An 18,316-nucleotide genomic window follows, 5' to 3' on the forward strand; every position below is an offset into this window, starting at 1 on the left:
TCAGGGAAAGGAAAAAGCACATAGTTATATGTAAAGGAGTCCAGGAGGACAAGGACTGCACAGGACAGTTTTGTTGAAACTCAATATGTGTAGATTTGAATATTTGGTACTTGAAAACAGACAGGTAATAGTGGCTGAAATTGCAGTAGAAATGGACATTGGTGCTAGCTCAGTAAAACTAAATGTACTGGAAAAACTGGGCATGAGAAAAATCATGGTTATATATACATTCTCAGATATTTTATAAAGGACAAAAGGACATAAGAATCATTGAGAAGAGTTAGGTATCTGTCTACTAAAGGATTAAACTTTGATGTTCATAGTCTAGCAAACTGGAATGACTTTTGCAATGATACTGTTCAACTGCAAAAACGGTCAGCTAAAGAGAGTAAGAAACATTTTTCCTCAAATTGTTGTACAGACTTAATGAGAATCTTTGAGGTGCTGTGCAGTTACTTTTTAAAGGACACAATCAATGATTTTGGAAATACAAGACCATTTTGGGAAAAATAAAAGAATTATATTCACAATTGAGTACAGATACTCATCCAGGGAATTACACAGAATGGATAGCAGATAGTAATTCCTTTTCTGATTTATCCTGTGTTAGTTACCTGATGCCTGAACTGAATGGATGACTTCAGTTGTGCTAGTGATGCAAACAGCAGTAGTGATGGTTAAATTAAAGTTTAGCACCATGACAGAACCAGTACTGATTAGAAAGTGTAAACAGGCAGTGGTACTGATAATAATCGTATTTTTTTTAAAGTGATTGTCACCTTTGATTGGGAAGAAGAATTTTTTAAATTAAATTTGGTAGAAATATTGGATAAAAAGCAGAACTGACAGAGTACATGTATGGCTTCTGCTAAGTGAAACCAGAATTCTCCTGTTCTTGTAACAGGTCTCTCAAGCGGTTTATTGTGTTGATTCTTTCAGTTCCAGTTTCCATCTTTCCTTTTTTTTTTTTTTTTCCAGATGGCATGTTCTTCAGGAAGGAATATTGTAAGTTTGATTTAAAACTTGCTGTTATGAGTCACCTTTGTATAATTATGAAGTGTTACTGGCATTATGATTGCAGTCTCTGAATTAAGTGAATTTCTTTCTGGACAGTTATAATGTGACTTTAGCTTAAGAAATACTGGGCAAATGGTGACGTGTATTCCCTCTCATTTCAGATGATGCTCCATGCCTTCACTGTTTGCAGGATAGGCTCTATCAATTAAGTAGAAGGTTATTAAATATATGCAATAAAAATGAGATTAATATTCATTACTTCCAGATGTGCGATATGTATTGCAGACTCAACACCTGCATCTGTGCACACACCCATTGATGAGACTGCTACGTACATGAGCAAAAGAACTTGCCTTTCTGCTTTACAATGCAGAAGAGTTCTAGTAAATAGCTGTCTTCCAAGAAAAAAAAAAGAATTTTTTAGATTACAAAATTAGTAAGAAGACAGTTTGAATGGAAAGATTGTTTGAAATTCAAACTGTCACAGAACATGTTCATTTTTGCCTGTATTAAACTTTGCCTCTATTTTTTTTTTTGTTTTGGTTTTGTCTTAAACAGACTGGGAAAAAAGAAAGAAGAGACAAAGTTCTTGTTTCCAGGGTGAAAATTAGAGTTGTTGCTGTGGAAGATTTGAGCTGTGATAAAAATGGTTTGAAAGGTCCTGATGGGAAGCATGTGTTATTTTAAAATATGAAGAGCTGTGACAGAATAAGAATTGTTTAGGTCATTCTATATGCTTTTCTCTTTCTTCACTTGGGATGAGTTAATATTACTAGTATTAGTATATTTTAATAATAAGGGAAAAGGGAATGATGCAGTCAGCAGTGTTCTGGTTGTCTGTAAGCTTTCTTTGATTTTTTTAGTGACAGTTTTTTCCACCATCTTCAGAGTGAAGTTTGTAACTTTCCAGTAGAATTACAGAATAATTTAGTGTGGAAGGAACTGTAGGTAATCTGGTCCAGCTCCGTGTTCAAGGCAAGTGAACCTAGATAAGTAATAAGAGACCCAATACACCGTTGGATTCCTGTTACAATAATTTTGGCTGCCTTTTCTTTTATCTTTTTTTTTTTTTTTTTTATTTTTACCTTTACATTTTTCACATTTACATTATGTTCAAAGCACATTTATACTATCTGTAGAGATAATAAGAACAGGCGCGGTCTGGTCACAGTCATTATTACACAAGATTATCAACTTTACAATCCATTTTTCAATGGGCCACTAAGTCAAGATTGCTTTGACTATTGGGTTGGCAGATTAATATGAATGGTGTGTTACCTGTCATAAATTGTTCATCATAAATGCAGGCTTGTTATTTATATTGACGGCACAAAGTCTTTAGCGCTCTGAGCAAAATTGCCATTGGAACGCTACTCTATTCTTGTAGTTCAGTAGATGTCAGGAGATCTTCCTCTGTGAGGTCAGGCATTTTGGATGAAGACAATGAACAAGCAGCAAAGAGCTAAAAATGCAGTCATTTGAAAGATGCTTTACATTACTAGGCCACCCTCAAGAAGGCTGGGGAAGGCCGACAGTAACAAGGCTTCAAGCGACTAGGAACAACCGTAACAAAAGGGCATGTTACTCTCACAGGTGTTAGTGTGAATGGGAAGTAGATGTCCTTTCTAATAGTGGTGTCTCAGAACAAGGTGCAGGCTTTTCATTACCTGAAGGAAATGCGTATCCTATTATAAGAAAAATAAGGTGTCAGAATTACCTTGTCTTTTTAATCTAGACATCCTAGCCCAATCACTTACCCTTTTCAAGAATCAATGGAAGTTTGCATTGCTATAGAAATTCATGATGCAAAATTTATTCCTAGGTCCAGATACGAGCAAGAGGAAGTATAAAATTTCACTTTAGAAATTGTGAGGAAAAATAAGAATGTTCCTTTTATATATATAAAAGGACCAGATAAGAAAGTTTGAGTTTGGATACAGTAAAGAGTGGAAAGGTTTTTCAGATATTATGGTAAGAAAACTTATGAAGGGTTATTATCTGATTATGGATCATCTGGATACATTTATCAAAGAAATCACTGCAACACATTTTTAAGTTCTTCTTTTGAAAAGCATTGAGTGGGAAATCCCTAGCTGCAATTTACTAGGGCATTTAAGAAATCACTTTATATATATGGTGAAAAATATTCAAAAGACTAACGTATCTAAATCAATCTAAAAATACAAATGACTAATCAGCAAGATCAGTAAGTTACAAATTATAAGCAGCTCAAAGATGCAGAACTTGATTGGATCTCAGTGACAGAGGGCAAACATGAATGACAAGACTTTGGGAATTAGAGATATAAATGCAGGTGCACAAAAGATCAGGTTCCTAACCTATTTTCAAATGTATTGAAATAATTTGGAAGAAATGCCTAGTAAGGCAAAGAAATATGCTGAGGAAACAAATCCAAGGCAAGATGGTCAATACAAAGGGCAGGACAGTAACAGCAACGTACTAGAAAGGAGGTTATGTCACAGGCATGCTAGTTATTAATGAATTAATGGTGAAAGATATGATGGTTTAGTTGAGAGAAGCCTGGAAAGTTCAGGTGACAGTGCAAAAAGTAACCTAAATATAAAAGCGTGCAAAACTTCTCTGGAAATGTAAAAAGACAAACCTTCTTGTGAATTTAATGGGCATTTTTTATTCTCTGCCACAATGGCTAATTTAGCTCATAACCAGAAAATAACTTTTCATTTTGAACTATTATATCCATCTAGGATGGGGAAAGATTTGAAAGGTGTGATTTAAAACCAATGATCCTATATTCTTTACACTTGAAAACCTATTCTCCGAGTTACATTTGTTGCACTACAGTAACAAAACAATTTCAGAAAAGAAAAATAGATCTCATCTGAGTATAGATTTTTTTTTCCTATTGTTAATCTGTAATTAGTTTATTACCAATTTTTTATAAACATCATTACACTTCTGTGGGGAGTACTATTTATGTTATTGTGGAAACAGAGTTAAAAGTAATAAATAGATAAAAAATACACTGAAGTAAAAAATGAAAAATTTTTCTCAAAATGAAGACAAAATGTAGTAGCACCAACCTTCTTTATTCTTAAATACTTTTTATGGTTTTGAGTCACTAATTACACATAACAGAAGGTAGAAATACAGTTCAAGTATCCATTTAAAGCCAATCGTTTACAGTTTTCAGTGCCATTTTCTTAGTAAACCCAAATATAAAGAGTGCAATGGAAGGCTACTATTAATTTGTCATTCATTGTTCTCAGATTACCTTTTTTGGTCTTTATTTAGATAGCCCCCTTTCTCATGCAGTTTGCTTTTCCTTTTTTTTCTTACTGGAGGTTTTTATTCCCATAATGTACTGACAGACACATAAGGGATCAAAAAAGACATTTAATTTGTGGCAGTTGTGTCCCCTGTGTTGTGGAACAGCAATACAGCCCTGAGTAACTAGGTTTTTGCCACTGTTGGACCATTTATCAGAAAAATTTCATAGATAGGCAGAACAATAATAATAATAATAAAAAAACCCCTATGGTTGATCATCTTAGAGTAATTATCATCTGAGTTTGCAGATCTTTTCTGTTTAACATTTTAGCAAGAGCACCCCAAAATGCTTTTTTGGTACTTTCTCTCTCTAAAATATATACATTGTGATACTTATTTTCTGTAGCTGTCACCTTTTTTCCCCACTAATTCTACTACAGTCTTAAAAGTTTTTAGTTTATGTCCATGTAAACTACTGTAAAATATTAGATAGAAGGTGGTTTTCCCCTAACAAAATAAGATTATGTTTTTTCTTAAAAGAATATTGTCTCTCTGTCCATTTCATTTACTTATCCTGATGACTTCAGGATGTTCTCAAGTCTAAGGCGCTATTATATATTGCAGAAGCCAACTGGTATTCCTAAGAGGCCATCCTGAAAGAACAGGAGGAATGGAAAATGACCTATTAAACATTAATTCAGTTTCTCCAAAACCCAGTCTTGAAATTCTACATATTTCTCTTCATACTGTCATTAGCAGATAGTTAACATATCAGTTGAGTAGGCAACTTTTGCCTATAGCCATTTTACTGCTTTAAATGTTTGTGTTACTAAAAGCTCCATAAATATACAAATAACATGTTCAAGCTAGATGTCAGTACACAAGTAAATTAAGAGCCATTTCACCCACTTCCACATAGGCTGTTTTAAACTCTAGGACGTGTCAGCTTTGTCCCCAGTCATTTTACTGAAGCTCCTTATCAAAATCTTATTACTAGTATTTCTGCAGTGCTGTTTTCTGTCACCCTAACTACATTTTCTCTCCATAGTCATCACTTTTTTTCCCACCATTCCTGGGACAGATCTTAAACACTGAGGATGCAGTATTGTGAAGGGTTTGTTCGTGTTTTCAGTGGAAGCTGCGCTCAACATCAAACAGGAAAAAAAGATAATTTTAATTACAAAGAAAGAGTTGTAGGTACTTTTCTTACCAACTATCAATCCATACTTTTAAGGACTTATGGTTCTAGGCAAGGATGTGAGTTTTAGAACTTTTAAAGTCATAATTATATTAGCAGTCCTGAAAGTAACTTCTGTTAGATAAGACACTTTTATATTGAATTTAAAGTGCTTTTTGTGAAGATGAGCACTACTTAACATATGCAAACAAACAAGCAATATCTCCTACCCTTTCATTTTGTGTTGTAATTATTTTGGAGCAACAACAAATAACAGGATTTTTTCCTCACACAAGAAATTATTGCATTAATCATGATGTAGAAATTCCTACAAGGTAGCGTGATGTCTGTGAGTAAGATGGGAGGTGCAGCATGCAGCTGTGCAGAAACCCATCAGGCCTTTAGAAATTAAGTCCTTTGTTACAATTCTGACAGTTTCAGAATGTACATATATATATACACACAAGTTACTTTCAAAAAGAGTCATTTCCGTCATCAAATACTTGCAATACACCGGAGTTTCAGAGTAGCAGTAAAAGAGTAGAAATAAATCACCACACTAACCTTTTGCCGAGACAATTAGCAGGATTGGCATGAGTCATTAACTAATGCGAGATAATTATTTTTTTTATTAGAGGGAGGGGATTTTCATACAAAGCAAGAATAATGTCGCAGTTGAATGGTTGGACTCAGAGTGTACCTATGACTAGTACAGATGTTCTAGTGTATGGAATGATTTTTAAATACTATTTTTTAGAAGTATGTATATAAGGAAAAGCGTACACACATCTGATAGCCTTTTGTTTTCCGTACTGCTTTCACAACAGATTGGGAAAAATGTCATTTTCTATTTCATCTCAAATTAGGGATGGCAGTTTTCTGCCACTATTTGTTTCTTGCAGGATGTTATGAATACAAAATTCACATAGCTCCTCTAGTATTGGCCTTCCAACATTCCAGCATCAGTAGAGAACTAAAAAGGCAGTCATGTTCATATTTCTACTGTGCCAGGGATTGCTTTGAACTGTTACTGTAAGGCGTTTGACCCCATATCCCTCTTGTTCATAGTGGTTGTGAATACACAAATACCTAATATACTTCTCAGGAGCACAGTCAGAGAGAAGAAAACAGTCCATAGTATTTCTTCATTTTACATATATATATAAATATGCACACACATACACACACATATTAACAGATACATGGGGAGTGAAAAATCACAGGGTTCATAGCTTCACTGACCCACAGGCAGAAACCCCGTCAGCTTTGAGGAGCTACAGGATTTCACCCCAGAAATGTAAGTGTCCCAATCTGTTTTATTTTTACTTGCATGCTTTGCCTCATTAATTAGCAGTATAGCACATTGTAACATCAAAGATGAAGCACCAGAGACCACCTTTTGCTCTGACATCAGAGACCCAGACATTTTGTTCAAATCTGTAACAAATAGCAACACAAAATCAGTCTCCTTCCAGTTCTCAGAGACAGTTCTGGAAGAAGCACACAAAATGCCTTTGAGCCTATTCACACTTTTCAAGCTGAGCTGGCTGTGGTAAAATACACAGCATGAAGAATTTTAGTTTGAAACAGCCTCCATTAATATTACCTACTTGTTTAAAATATATGCTGTTAGTGCTATCCTCAAGTGCTGTACCCAGCTATTTTTGTATTTTTACCAGAGAAAATGTCATAATTACTATGATAATCACATTAAACCTTTAAAATGAATGTACTATTTCAACTTGTATAATCATCTAAGAGGGTGTTTTCTTTGAGTCACAGCAGAATCAAAACTTACCATGTAAACAGTCTGGGATAGACCTATATGTTCCGGGGCTTTTTTTCCATAGTTACTTTAATATTAAAAAACTCATAATGCTCTTTGGGATATGTCCACCTCAATTCCACCCACACATCCAGCAGAAGCATAAAACAGCAAACAAATCAAATTTGCAGTTTAAAAAACAAACAAACAAACAAAAACCCCAAACCCCCACCAACTTTAAAAGCTCTACTGGAATCCAACACAGCTATAGAATAATTTATGGAAAAGAGAGACGATACCATGCTCTTCAAATGTATTTGAGTATCTAATTATTAGTTATCTGTAATATTGGGAAACACTTTTTATTTGAAAGTATTTAACTTCATGAAGTTATGTAATTAAATAACATCAAAAGTAGCACTTGCCATGTCCATTTTTTTTCTTGTCAGTATTTAATATCGGACTATTTGTGTACTGATCAAAGCTACAGATAACACTCTTCTATAGGGAATTAGTGCAGTTTCACTAGCAGCATCAGACATTTATCTATACCATATGTTAGACAAATAGAAAAATGCTGCTGTATTTCTATTTCTTCCCCAAGGGTAGCCATTTTAAAGATTTATTCTCCACCACCCACTCATTTGCTTGTATTCATACTAAAACCACTTCTTGCTTTTTCCTACTGTGTTCAATCTAATCAGTATCAATAAACTTATACCATAAGCTCTCAAACAGCAGCATAAGATAGATAAAATATCTGTTATATCTTAACTAAGAGGATAGCGAACCTTAAGTATCCAAACATTAATACCAAGCCTTAATTATTTAGAGGAAGAAGTTCAAAAAAGTACCTTTTTACTTTCATCTAAATACTCTCCCTGGAAGAAAAAAAGGATTCTGAAAGCTTTCTAAATAATAATAAACAGCTTTTCAATGAAATTGAATACTTTGGATTCGTGCATAATTTCCTCATAGTAATTGCTACTGCAAATGCTAATTAGTCACTTTATCAGAACAGTTACCTATTTTCTTCTTTAAGTTATGGTGAGTGTACTCATTAGCTACATACGTGACCCACCATGTATTTGGCATATCGCATACAATTCAGGGAAAAATAGTGCACTTCTCTCTTAGTACCTGATTCATTGTATGTTGTGGTGGGTTGACCTCAGCAGGCTGCCAGGTGCCCACCCGGCTGCTCTTAACTCCCACTCCTCAACAAGGCAGGAGGAAAACGTAAGACAAGAAAAGCTTGCAGATCAAGCTAAAACCAGGGAGATCACTTACAGTGACCTTCACAGGCAAAACAGACTCAGAGATAATTCATTTTTTTTATTACTAGTTAAACTAGATTTGGATAGTGAGAAACAGCAGCAAAACCAAAACCACATTCCCTCCTCCTTTTCCAGGAGGAATTTCAGTCCTTCACTCCCACCTTCTCAAGTGTCCCCCCCCCCCGCCTCACACCACGGGGGGATAGCAGTGCAAACAGGGGCTGCAGTCACTCCACAACACCTACTCTCAGCCGCTTCTTCCTCCTCACCCTATTCCAACATGCATCCTTCTGTGTGCTACAATCCTTCAGGATAAACCTGCTCCAGCACAGGCTCTCTAGGGGCTGCAGTTCCCTCAGGAAACATCACTTTGTTCCAGCACAGGACCTTTGGCAGGCTGCAGGGGGGATATCAGCTCCAGCAAATCTTTCCACAGACTACAGGGAAACACCACTCCATGATAATCTTCTCTATGGGGGATTCTGCTCGAAGACTGGGAGCGTTCCCTCCTCACTCCCCAACCTCAGTACTCACAAGACCATTTCCACACTACCTGGGCACTATTTCACCTTTCTTAAATACATTTTGCCAGAGGCACCCCTGGCTTTGCTAATTGACTCAGCTGTGACAGGTCCATTATGGAAACAGCTAGTGTCCAGCTCAGGGCAGCCCTGACCTCTCCTCACAGAGACCACAGCTCACCAAAACCTTACCTGGTAAACCCAATTAATTAGTTATATGCTTCAGCTGAAGCCAGCCTCACAGCTGGAGTAGGTTAATGTAGCTGCACTCAAATCAATACAGCTGTGCTAGGCTTTTGTTGTTGTAGCAGGTCAAAGTCACAGCAGGGTTGTGGTGGTCCTTGTTGTTCCTGCCTTCAGTTTGAGATAGGGTGCCGGAGTGCTTTGGATGGACTTGCTACTGCCTTCAGAGCACAGGTATGTTGAAAATAATCTTCGTTTGCTTTTAAACCAATGATATGCTTAAGGTGTTTTCTCTGGAGAGGATAGGATGGTGCAATTTCTTCAGGAAACATGAGGGGGTTTGAAGTATTTTTGGGAAGCTGAAGGTTCCTCTGGTATGTCAAATTAATTGCCTGGAGCTTAGAAGTTTTTGGAGATTATAACTTGTGGGTGAAAGAGGAAAAAAAAATTGTCTTTCAGGCTTGTGTAGTTGTAGTGATTTCAATCTGTGTTGGTGCTGGCCTTTCCTGGCATAAATTGGATTAACTGGGAGAAGTAGGGTTTGTTTTATAAGTGGCATTTCATGATTTTATAAATTCATTTATTTTTAAACCAAGAAGTGCTTGAAAGCAACACTGTCTTGTGGTGGATTATTAAATGATATTCCCTTAGTAATATTTTTATGTGAGTGCCGATTTCACTTTGGTTTCCAAAGGAAAGACTAGTAGTAGGCTTCAGTAGTAAGTCAATTAAGGTGTGGGAAAACTTTGTAATGCAATTTCTCACCTGAGGAGTGGCAGAGACTGCTATGTAACACTATGCTTAAAGCGTATGCTTGACTGCTTTTGGAAGAGAATGTAATTTGTTCCTAACTTGTTGGGACTGAAATTATCTTACTTGATTCTTTCAATTATTGTTCTTATTTTTGTGTTTATAATGCTGCCTTCCATGAAACATTTGCCTTGCTATTGCCTTCCCCAATCTCGCCCTCCCCCAAAATCTCATCAGTGTCCTTAATTGTCTCATGACATCATTGCATTACTGTTGTGGACTTTCACACACTCCTATAGACAGCATGGCTCATAAAGCTTAGTGAGAGTAAGTTCATTAAATTAATCTTGGTAATTAACAAACTTGCTGCTTACTTCTCAGTTGTCTAATTTGTGACAGTCTTGGCAATTGGCTTCCACAGGAAGCAAGACTTACATCCAAAAAGCTCATAAAAGTGGAAAGTAAATTAATCTTCATTAGAATTAGATTATTGAATTTAAAATCTGTTGCTGATACCTATTGACTTAGAAATGGTTTTTCACTTAGAAAAAGTAACAAATAAGAGTTTACTAAAGTAGCTTTTCTTCCTGTATGCCTATGTCTAAAGTATGCTTTGGATACAGTAAATATCTTTAAATTGAGTCCTGATTCACCAGAGCACGCCTTTGGGTGCCACAGGAAGACTAAATGGAGAAGGTAGCTAAATAGCTGTGCTCTAAAAATCCAAAACCAAATGTGTAATGTCTTCTGATAGTGTTTTAATCTCAATTCAATATTTGTTTTCAGTATTAAATAAGAATGTCAGTAAGAATAAGATGACTCTTTTTTTAGGAAGTGATGTAAAGAACAGGTGATGGATCTGATACATGAGCATGCTAATCTTAATAATAGAGCCTGACTGGGAAGACTTTGACTGTGCTTCTATTTTAATTTTTATCCCATTGACTTTAGCGAAGTTACTCGATTTGTTTATATTACTATATCTGAAACTAGAGTTGGGACTGTTGAGGTTTTATTGTTGTTGTATTATTATTACTGTTTAAAGGCTTCATCCCTGAGATAAACTTTATTCTTTGTTAGAACTAACTATGTGCTGACACAGGAAAAAACTTAAGAGCTTCTTTTCTTTCTTTTGCTAAAATTAAAAAAGTACTGTGCTCTTTCAAATATTGAATTTAGATTTCTGAAACAGGTAAGGCTTTGCACTGAGCAACTGTTTTAAGTTTCATAGTTCTTATTTGAAGCAGTAAATAAAAGGCGAATGCATGCCAGGAGGGAGGTATGCTGTATCTGTTCTGTGTGTGTCAAGAGAACCCAAACCTTCACAGTACTTCAAGCTGGTTTTAGTACTTAACTGGGGAGGCTGGAGTTCAGAAAAGTGTTTGTCAGTAAGACACCAGTCCCATGTAGACATCTGAGCTTGGGGGAAAGGGGAGTTCCAATAGTTTGATGACAGTCGCTGCCCGAAGTGGAAGTAACAGTGTTGAGTTAGGAACCTCGCTTCCTTTACCCTCTGAAGGGTGAGCTGGTTGCTTTTAGGGGGCTATCTATAAACTGCACTCTGGCTAGCTAAAGATAGTAGTAAATCTCGACTCTATCACTTCTGGAGCCTAGACTAGACTTGTACCAGATCTGTAGCTTTCTCTTAAAAGTAAATGCCTGAAAACCATCTGCTGCTAAATTTTAATTCCTTACACTGAAGATATCCAAATGTATGCTTTGTAAACTATAGACCCCATATGCAATCAGCTGGGGTACCCTGAACAGCTGTTTCTGAAAAGGTGTGACTATGTAGCAATTATAAGTTCATGGAAGAAGAAAGCAGTAGGGAGTATGAGTGTGTTAGCCATGACTGCACTGTTGAAGGAGTTAATGATGCAAAGGTATAGGATGCCCTTTCCAGGGCATCAGGCAGGATGAGCAGTTGTGATGATTGCAGTTTGTATGGACACATGGTACTTAAAAAAAAAAAAAAAAAATTTTTAACTTTACATTGTTAAATAGAATTCAGCTTCAAGTAGCTTTTCCAAAGTTTATGTTTCTAATTGTAAGTTGTTTGGACCAATACCCTGGTTCCAAAATGAGAAAATTGCTTTAATCGCAGAATAAGAAAGGGTAAGAAGATTTGTCTGCTTGTAGAATGGCAGGCAAGTTATGATATCTGCTATTGCATATGTGAATTTATTTTTAATTTTGCTGATGGGAGACTGATTAACTATTTTGACTGTCCTAGCATTCTTATAATTAGTTATTTTTATAGGCACTTGTCCATGGAATAGATTCATGGTGCTTTTAAGCAGGTGATCTAGGCAAAAATCTTCAGAAGTGATTGTATCTGCCTGGATTTTCAACAGCTTTATGGGTTCACAAATCAGTGGTATGCATGTGAAGGAAAATAGTGGTTTTCTTTTTTTATCCTGATTTAATTCAGTTTTCCCAAGGTGATTCTGCTAATGATGATCTATTTCAAACTAGGATACTTGATTCTAAGGCAGGCTGTTTTTCTGTTTAAAGACCAACAGGAGGGAATGCTCTAATACAGAAAGACTGAAAGCATCATACATCAGGCTAAAAAAAAAAAAGTTCTAGGAGGAACCATTGTTTCCTGAGGTAACTGCAAACTTATGTAATGCAACAAAAATATCTGAAACACTTAACTGACGTGCCTCCTTTTTCTCAAAGCTTGTGAAGTCCCCACAGCCTGATTTGCTCTTGGTGTCTGGAACTGTTAGTCTGCGACAACTCAGAATATGGTGGAAACTGTTGTATTGTGAGATCTTATGCTTCCATCTGTTTTTTATGGGTTTTGATTTCACTAGTTGGGGAGGCATCATACCTTTCCAATCTCCCTGATTAGCTGCAGGTAGAAGGTTCTGAATGTGTATCTATTTGTAATTTTACATAACTGACTTCAGGCAAAATGTTTATTTTCAGTGTTTGAATAACTGAGATCAAGATTATTATTCCATTGTTAGCACTCATCCAGGTGCTTGCTGTTGTTTAAAATAATGAAATAGTTAAAAAAAAAAAGTAAAACCAAACCAACCAAAACCCTTTGCGTGTGAACATGTACTGCCTTTCTGATTTCCTGCTTCCGAACAAATGGGAGCAACACTGAAATTGAGATGATTTGGAATCTGTGTTTAAATTTTGTAGTTAAGATTCATCTCAGTGGTTTTGAGTATGTTCCTAGGTATAATCTAGAGATTAGAAAAAACTTGCAAATTTGTATTTCTAAGATTCATAAAATTGATAATTTTTTTTTAATTAGCAAGTGCTGAAGAAAAACAGGGAATAGTAAACAGAAGGGTAAATGAGAAAGCAACAGTAGTAAAAGCATTTCAGACACAACATTAATTATTTCAGTAGTAGAAATCTAATAAAAGGTTGTGTAAGATTTCCAGGTAACTTTTCAGAGTGAAGTAATTTAAATTATCTGAATCTGCTTGGTATAAATTATGTCTGTGTATCAAAACCTAGATCATTACAATTTTTTTAAAAAATTTTTAATGCAAAGTGAGGGAATTGCTGAAGGGACAATAGAACGCATAGTACTTAGTGAAATATGTTATCATGTTTGAGTAGTATCGTGTTTGGGGAGCAAAGGAAAGAAATAAAAGAAATTGCAGTATCCATAGAAAAACTGTGAAGTACCTACTCTGAGTAGTTAAATTCCCTTTTGAAAGGATGGCTGTGGTTTAAGATACTAAGTGTTGTAAGTGAAGTCTCTGTAATCTTGTTTTTAGTGCTTTGCATGAACAGCCTGGATTACAGTCCAGGGAATGAAGAAAAATTAGCTATGCACAATGGGAATATAAATTGGTGCTGACAACAGTAAAGCCAGATAAAAGTATGAACTTGAGATATTTTTAATTAGAATGCAAGAATTAATTTGCCAATACAGGGGCATATGGAATTTTGTTGTGATCACTGTGCAGAAATAAAAGAACTACAAGAGGCTAGTATTTAGGAGAGCAGAGCAATGTTGTATCTGCTCTAAAAAATGAACCCTCTGTGTTTCCCTTTACCCTATTTTTTGTGAATATTATGTTTTGATAGAAGTGATATATTAATAACTGATGAATAAACAATGATAGTTTTCTGTTAAACAGAAGAGTGAAATTAATATCAGCCTTTTAGTCTGGTTGATTAAGACTAAGTAATTAAAATCATAGTTAGAATAAGTCACTTATTCTATAATGAAATCTGTAACCAATAACAGTAAGGATTTTTGTGAAGTCATTCTTTTCTTGAGTGAAATGTGGGGATTGTTTAAATCTACTTCTTTCCACTTACAGATCTACTCATTGCTGTGCATGTTGTTTATCCTTGTACAAAGTTCATACTTTGTGTAAGTTCACAAACAATATTCCAGCTCTCGGTTAAGTGGCAGTTCTTGTAGTCTGGGGAGTAAAAATTGATGCTCCAGAATTACTTGTCCTGTAATCATTTAGTCATAATTCTGAACAAGTTATTAAAAAAAGGCAAAAAACCCAACCAAACAAAAAAAAACCCACCTCTTTTAATGTAATTAATTTACCTGCTATGAAGGAAGAATATACGAATTGTCTTTTCAAGACAAAATTATTATTTACTGAAATAATTGAGCATATTATTCTTCATCTAATATAAGTATATATTTAATAAGCAAAATGCAGTAGGTTCTTACCATATGTTAGAGAATATGGAACAAAGTCAGGAGATTTCTGAAGGTTGTGCTGAAGTATGGACTGGGTAGTAGCTACTGGTATTGCTGTAAAAGCCTAAAACATCTTTATACAATTTTTTCCGTCACATTAAAATTATTTTGATACCGAGGCAAAGAAAGAATGAAACTGTACAAGTGATAGTGTGTTCTCAGTAAATTGGCAGATAGATTTTTAGTTTCCCATTAGCAGAGTTGAAAGCTCCTTAAGATGTGAAAAGTATTCAGGCAAGTCTGGTTTTGTTACTTTTTTCCAAAAGACCTTTGGCTTCTGGATTCTGATGTATCTGTGAAATGGGAGTTACAGCTAGTACACACAGCTACCATGTTGACCTAAGATAATTGTCCCTACCATACTTGATACTTGTCTGCCAGTATCAAATGCAAAAAAACCTTGATGTAGATGAAGTCGTTCACTTCAGACTAAACTGAGCTGATTTCCTTTATACTTGATATAGACTAGGAGTATGTCCACAGACAGCTATTGTAGCTGAGGTGAAGTACTCGTCCATGTTCCTGAAGCACTTTTCAGTGCAGTATGATCTGGCACTTCTTTAATTGCATGATCCACTGATCTTTGTAATTTTTTTAAGTAATTTCTCTGATGGCCAAACAAAAAGAAATAGTGAAAGATGGGTGTTGATGGGACTTTGTATTTCTTGTGGTAAACTTCTGAGTAATAGCTTGTGTGCTCTAGTGGTCAAAAAGGTGATAAGAAAAGAAACAGAAAACCAAAGTAGAAAGCATCGCTGACCCTTTCATTTTGTGTGGAGTTGTATGTTTGGAGTGATGTATGAAGCTCTCATACACTTTGTTATACATTTAACCGCATTCCAAAATAATGCCTTTATACTACATGTATTTTTTCACAGTGCCATGAATCCTAAATCCTGCCTTTTTTTTTTTTTGTACAGTGACAAAGTCACAAATATCTATTGGGAGTTCTACTTCTCTTGCATTAATACTACAAAACAAAGTCTGTCTTGTGCTTCTAAGTAACAGAAGCTGAAAATCTATTCTTTGCATTGTTTCAAATTATCCTTGCTCCTTTAAAAAAATGAAATGTTTATGACAATATTGAAATGTCTTTCTAGTCTTTTTATGTTCTGTTGTCTCTTGAAACCTCAGGTGCTCAGCTATTCCTAGAAAATGTAATAAGGTTGCAATGTTTCCCAGCTGATCTGTCAAAAAAATATTTATTCATGATTCAGATTGTATGCATGTGTGGACACTGAAACTATGATTTATCAAGCAACATCATTTTGTTTACCTAGTCTTGTCTTGAAACATATGTTAAGTCTAGTTGGTTTAATCTTGTCTTCCCCTGTTTCCCAACAGATTCAGATAAAACATGAAAGGCAAAATGGTGATGAAGAGAAAGTGACAAAAAGCCTGAATTTCTGCTGATTTTTTATATTTGGGTTTTTCTGTGCTGAATTTCAGGTTGAGGCATACTGTACTAGCCTTTTATCCCTTTTGATGTTAGAGGAAGATCACCATTTTATGCTGTCATAAAGCTTTTTTTAAAGGTAAATCTTTCAATGTATTTGAGAAAGAGGAAGAGAACAAAACAGTACAAACTATTGTCAAAGTTGTAAATAGATCTACCTGCTAAAACAAACTTGATGACAAAATTGAAGCAGTCAAGGAGACAACAAGGAATACAAGAAACAGTGCAAAGCTGTCTGAGAAGTAGGTGGAGTTACTTTTAGTTTGGGCTGGTGAGGTAGAAAGAGCCTTTGGTTTCTCGTAGGATTGTTCTGAAAAGTTTCCATTCAGTGGAAAACATTCCACTAAGCTTTGTGTATATTAAATGGCTGCTTATAGAAAGTGCACAAAATGAGCATGTGCTTTTTTCCTTTTCTGTTTGTGAATATTTTCAAGCTTTATGTTGGGATCTTTTTTTATTATTATCTACTCAGGAGTGATTGAGTTCATGGTTTTGATTTCCACCCTCTTCCAGCAGACTAGTTTGTACAGGTTTTGAATCTCTAAACTTTCTGTAGATGCTGTATGGGACTCAGAGTAATTTAGCCTGTGACTTGGTCTTGACATAAGAATGCTCGTGTGATTTACTGACCTTTATCTCACACCTCAATGCAGTACCCTTTTTTTCCCCTTACCTTGGTTCATGTCTCTATGGAGTGTATTTTTTTTGGCGAGGTGAAAAAGGTTCGATCGTGCTAAAATACACTTAGATTGCAGTATGTTCTCTTTTCCCAATAATGTTTTGAATATATTTGTATTTTTATATGAAAAAAGGCATATAGACAAAGTATCATTTATTTCTTGCATTGAAGCATGGACAAAGTAAACAAGTGGCAAAGAAACTGAGATATATCCTTTCTCTTAGCTGAATTGGTATTTGCTTTGAGAAAGATGTTTCCTTGCAGAGTCCAACACCTTTCTCCAAGTTTGAATTGTTGGAGGAAAAAGAGTGGGGGTTTTGCCTTTGCCTTGTTACACAAACACAAAGATAATAACTAATTCAGTTAATGAATATATGCTCTCCTTTGTAAAGAGCTTTGAGATTATATTTTTAGCTGCATTTGAGATGTTAAAACTTGTATAATAGCAAAGATAAGTTTCTTAAAAAAAAAAAAAAAATACTGCAGGGGAGGTTAAATAGACTTAATTAGTGCATGGCAACCCCTGGAAGTGGTTCACGTAGATCTTGGCTTTTGGAGATATTATTTTCAAAATCAGTGTTCACATGCTTGAAAGCTTTTATCTTAAGTATTTAGTAGCGATACCATTATTTCAGAATAAACTTCGTAAGGTGCTTGTATATAAACGTCAATTAAAAAGATTAAATGGCAATGTCGTATGTACATAGAATATATCAATTCTATGCTTTGAAACACAGAAGACTACAGTTATTTTATCTGATTATTAATTAGTGATTGCCTGTTGACTTACAGGAACAATAAAATTAGTAATCTGTGGAATTTAATATCAATTCATGCATCATATGATGCTGTGTTATGTACAGTGAAGAGTTATTGCTTCTGTAGTTTTTAGCCTGCTCATTTGTTTGAATGACATCTAGTTGGTATATAACCAATTTCTTCATCTCTTAATGCAGAAGGCAAGCACCAACAGTAATGCTCATATACTTGAGGATAAATTGAGAATAGTGCCAGCAACAGCTACTCTCTAATCCATGGGCACTCTTTCAGACCCTAAATATGACAGTTTCTTTGTTCTAGATTGCATTTCTAGCGGGGAGAATACTCCAACTCTGCTACGTCGTTTCCATTCTCTGAAGAATGCGTGTTCTAGCCTGTTAGTGTCTGAGAGCGGACGTGATTTATGCAACCAGCAGTTGGTTTCAGCTCCACAGGACAACTCTTTTAGAGTAAGTCAGATTATTTACGTGTTGTTGTGGTAGCATTGCTTATATCTCTGCCTGGTGACTTCTACTTCAATTTATGTCACTGCAGAAAGCATCTGGTTGTTCTTTCAGTTCCCTGACAGTTCAGGTTTTTGTTTCACACTCTGCTTGCACTGTTTTCACATTTCTGCCTTCTTTGGCTGACTGTTGTTATAAATCAATGTTTGGTCAATTTGTCTTCCATTCTATCTCAAGGCTCCACTAGATGCATGTTGACAGTCTGAAATAGTTTCTTCATACTAACCACAATGGTTACTCCTTGCATGCAAAACAAATTA

The 18,316-nt window shown here is 35.5% G+C and overlaps 1 protein-coding gene across 1 annotated transcript in view; it reads left to right on the forward strand.

Annotated features, from left to right (window-relative positions):
• CDH8 (cadherin 8) overlaps positions 1–18,316 on the forward strand; it is a 389,193-nt gene that overhangs the window by 167,483 nt on the left and 203,394 nt on the right. The window contains exon 2 of the mRNA XM_049806245.1: positions 979–1,005. The gene's annotated coding sequence lies outside the window, so the exon portion shown is untranslated. The remainder of the gene's footprint in view (positions 1–978; positions 1,006–18,316) is intronic.

Source organism: Accipiter gentilis, chromosome 7, assembly GCF_929443795.1.
Source record: "Accipiter gentilis chromosome 7, bAccGen1.1, whole genome shotgun sequence".
Classification (NCBI taxonomy): Eukaryota; Metazoa; Chordata; class Aves; order Accipitriformes; family Accipitridae; genus Astur; species Astur gentilis.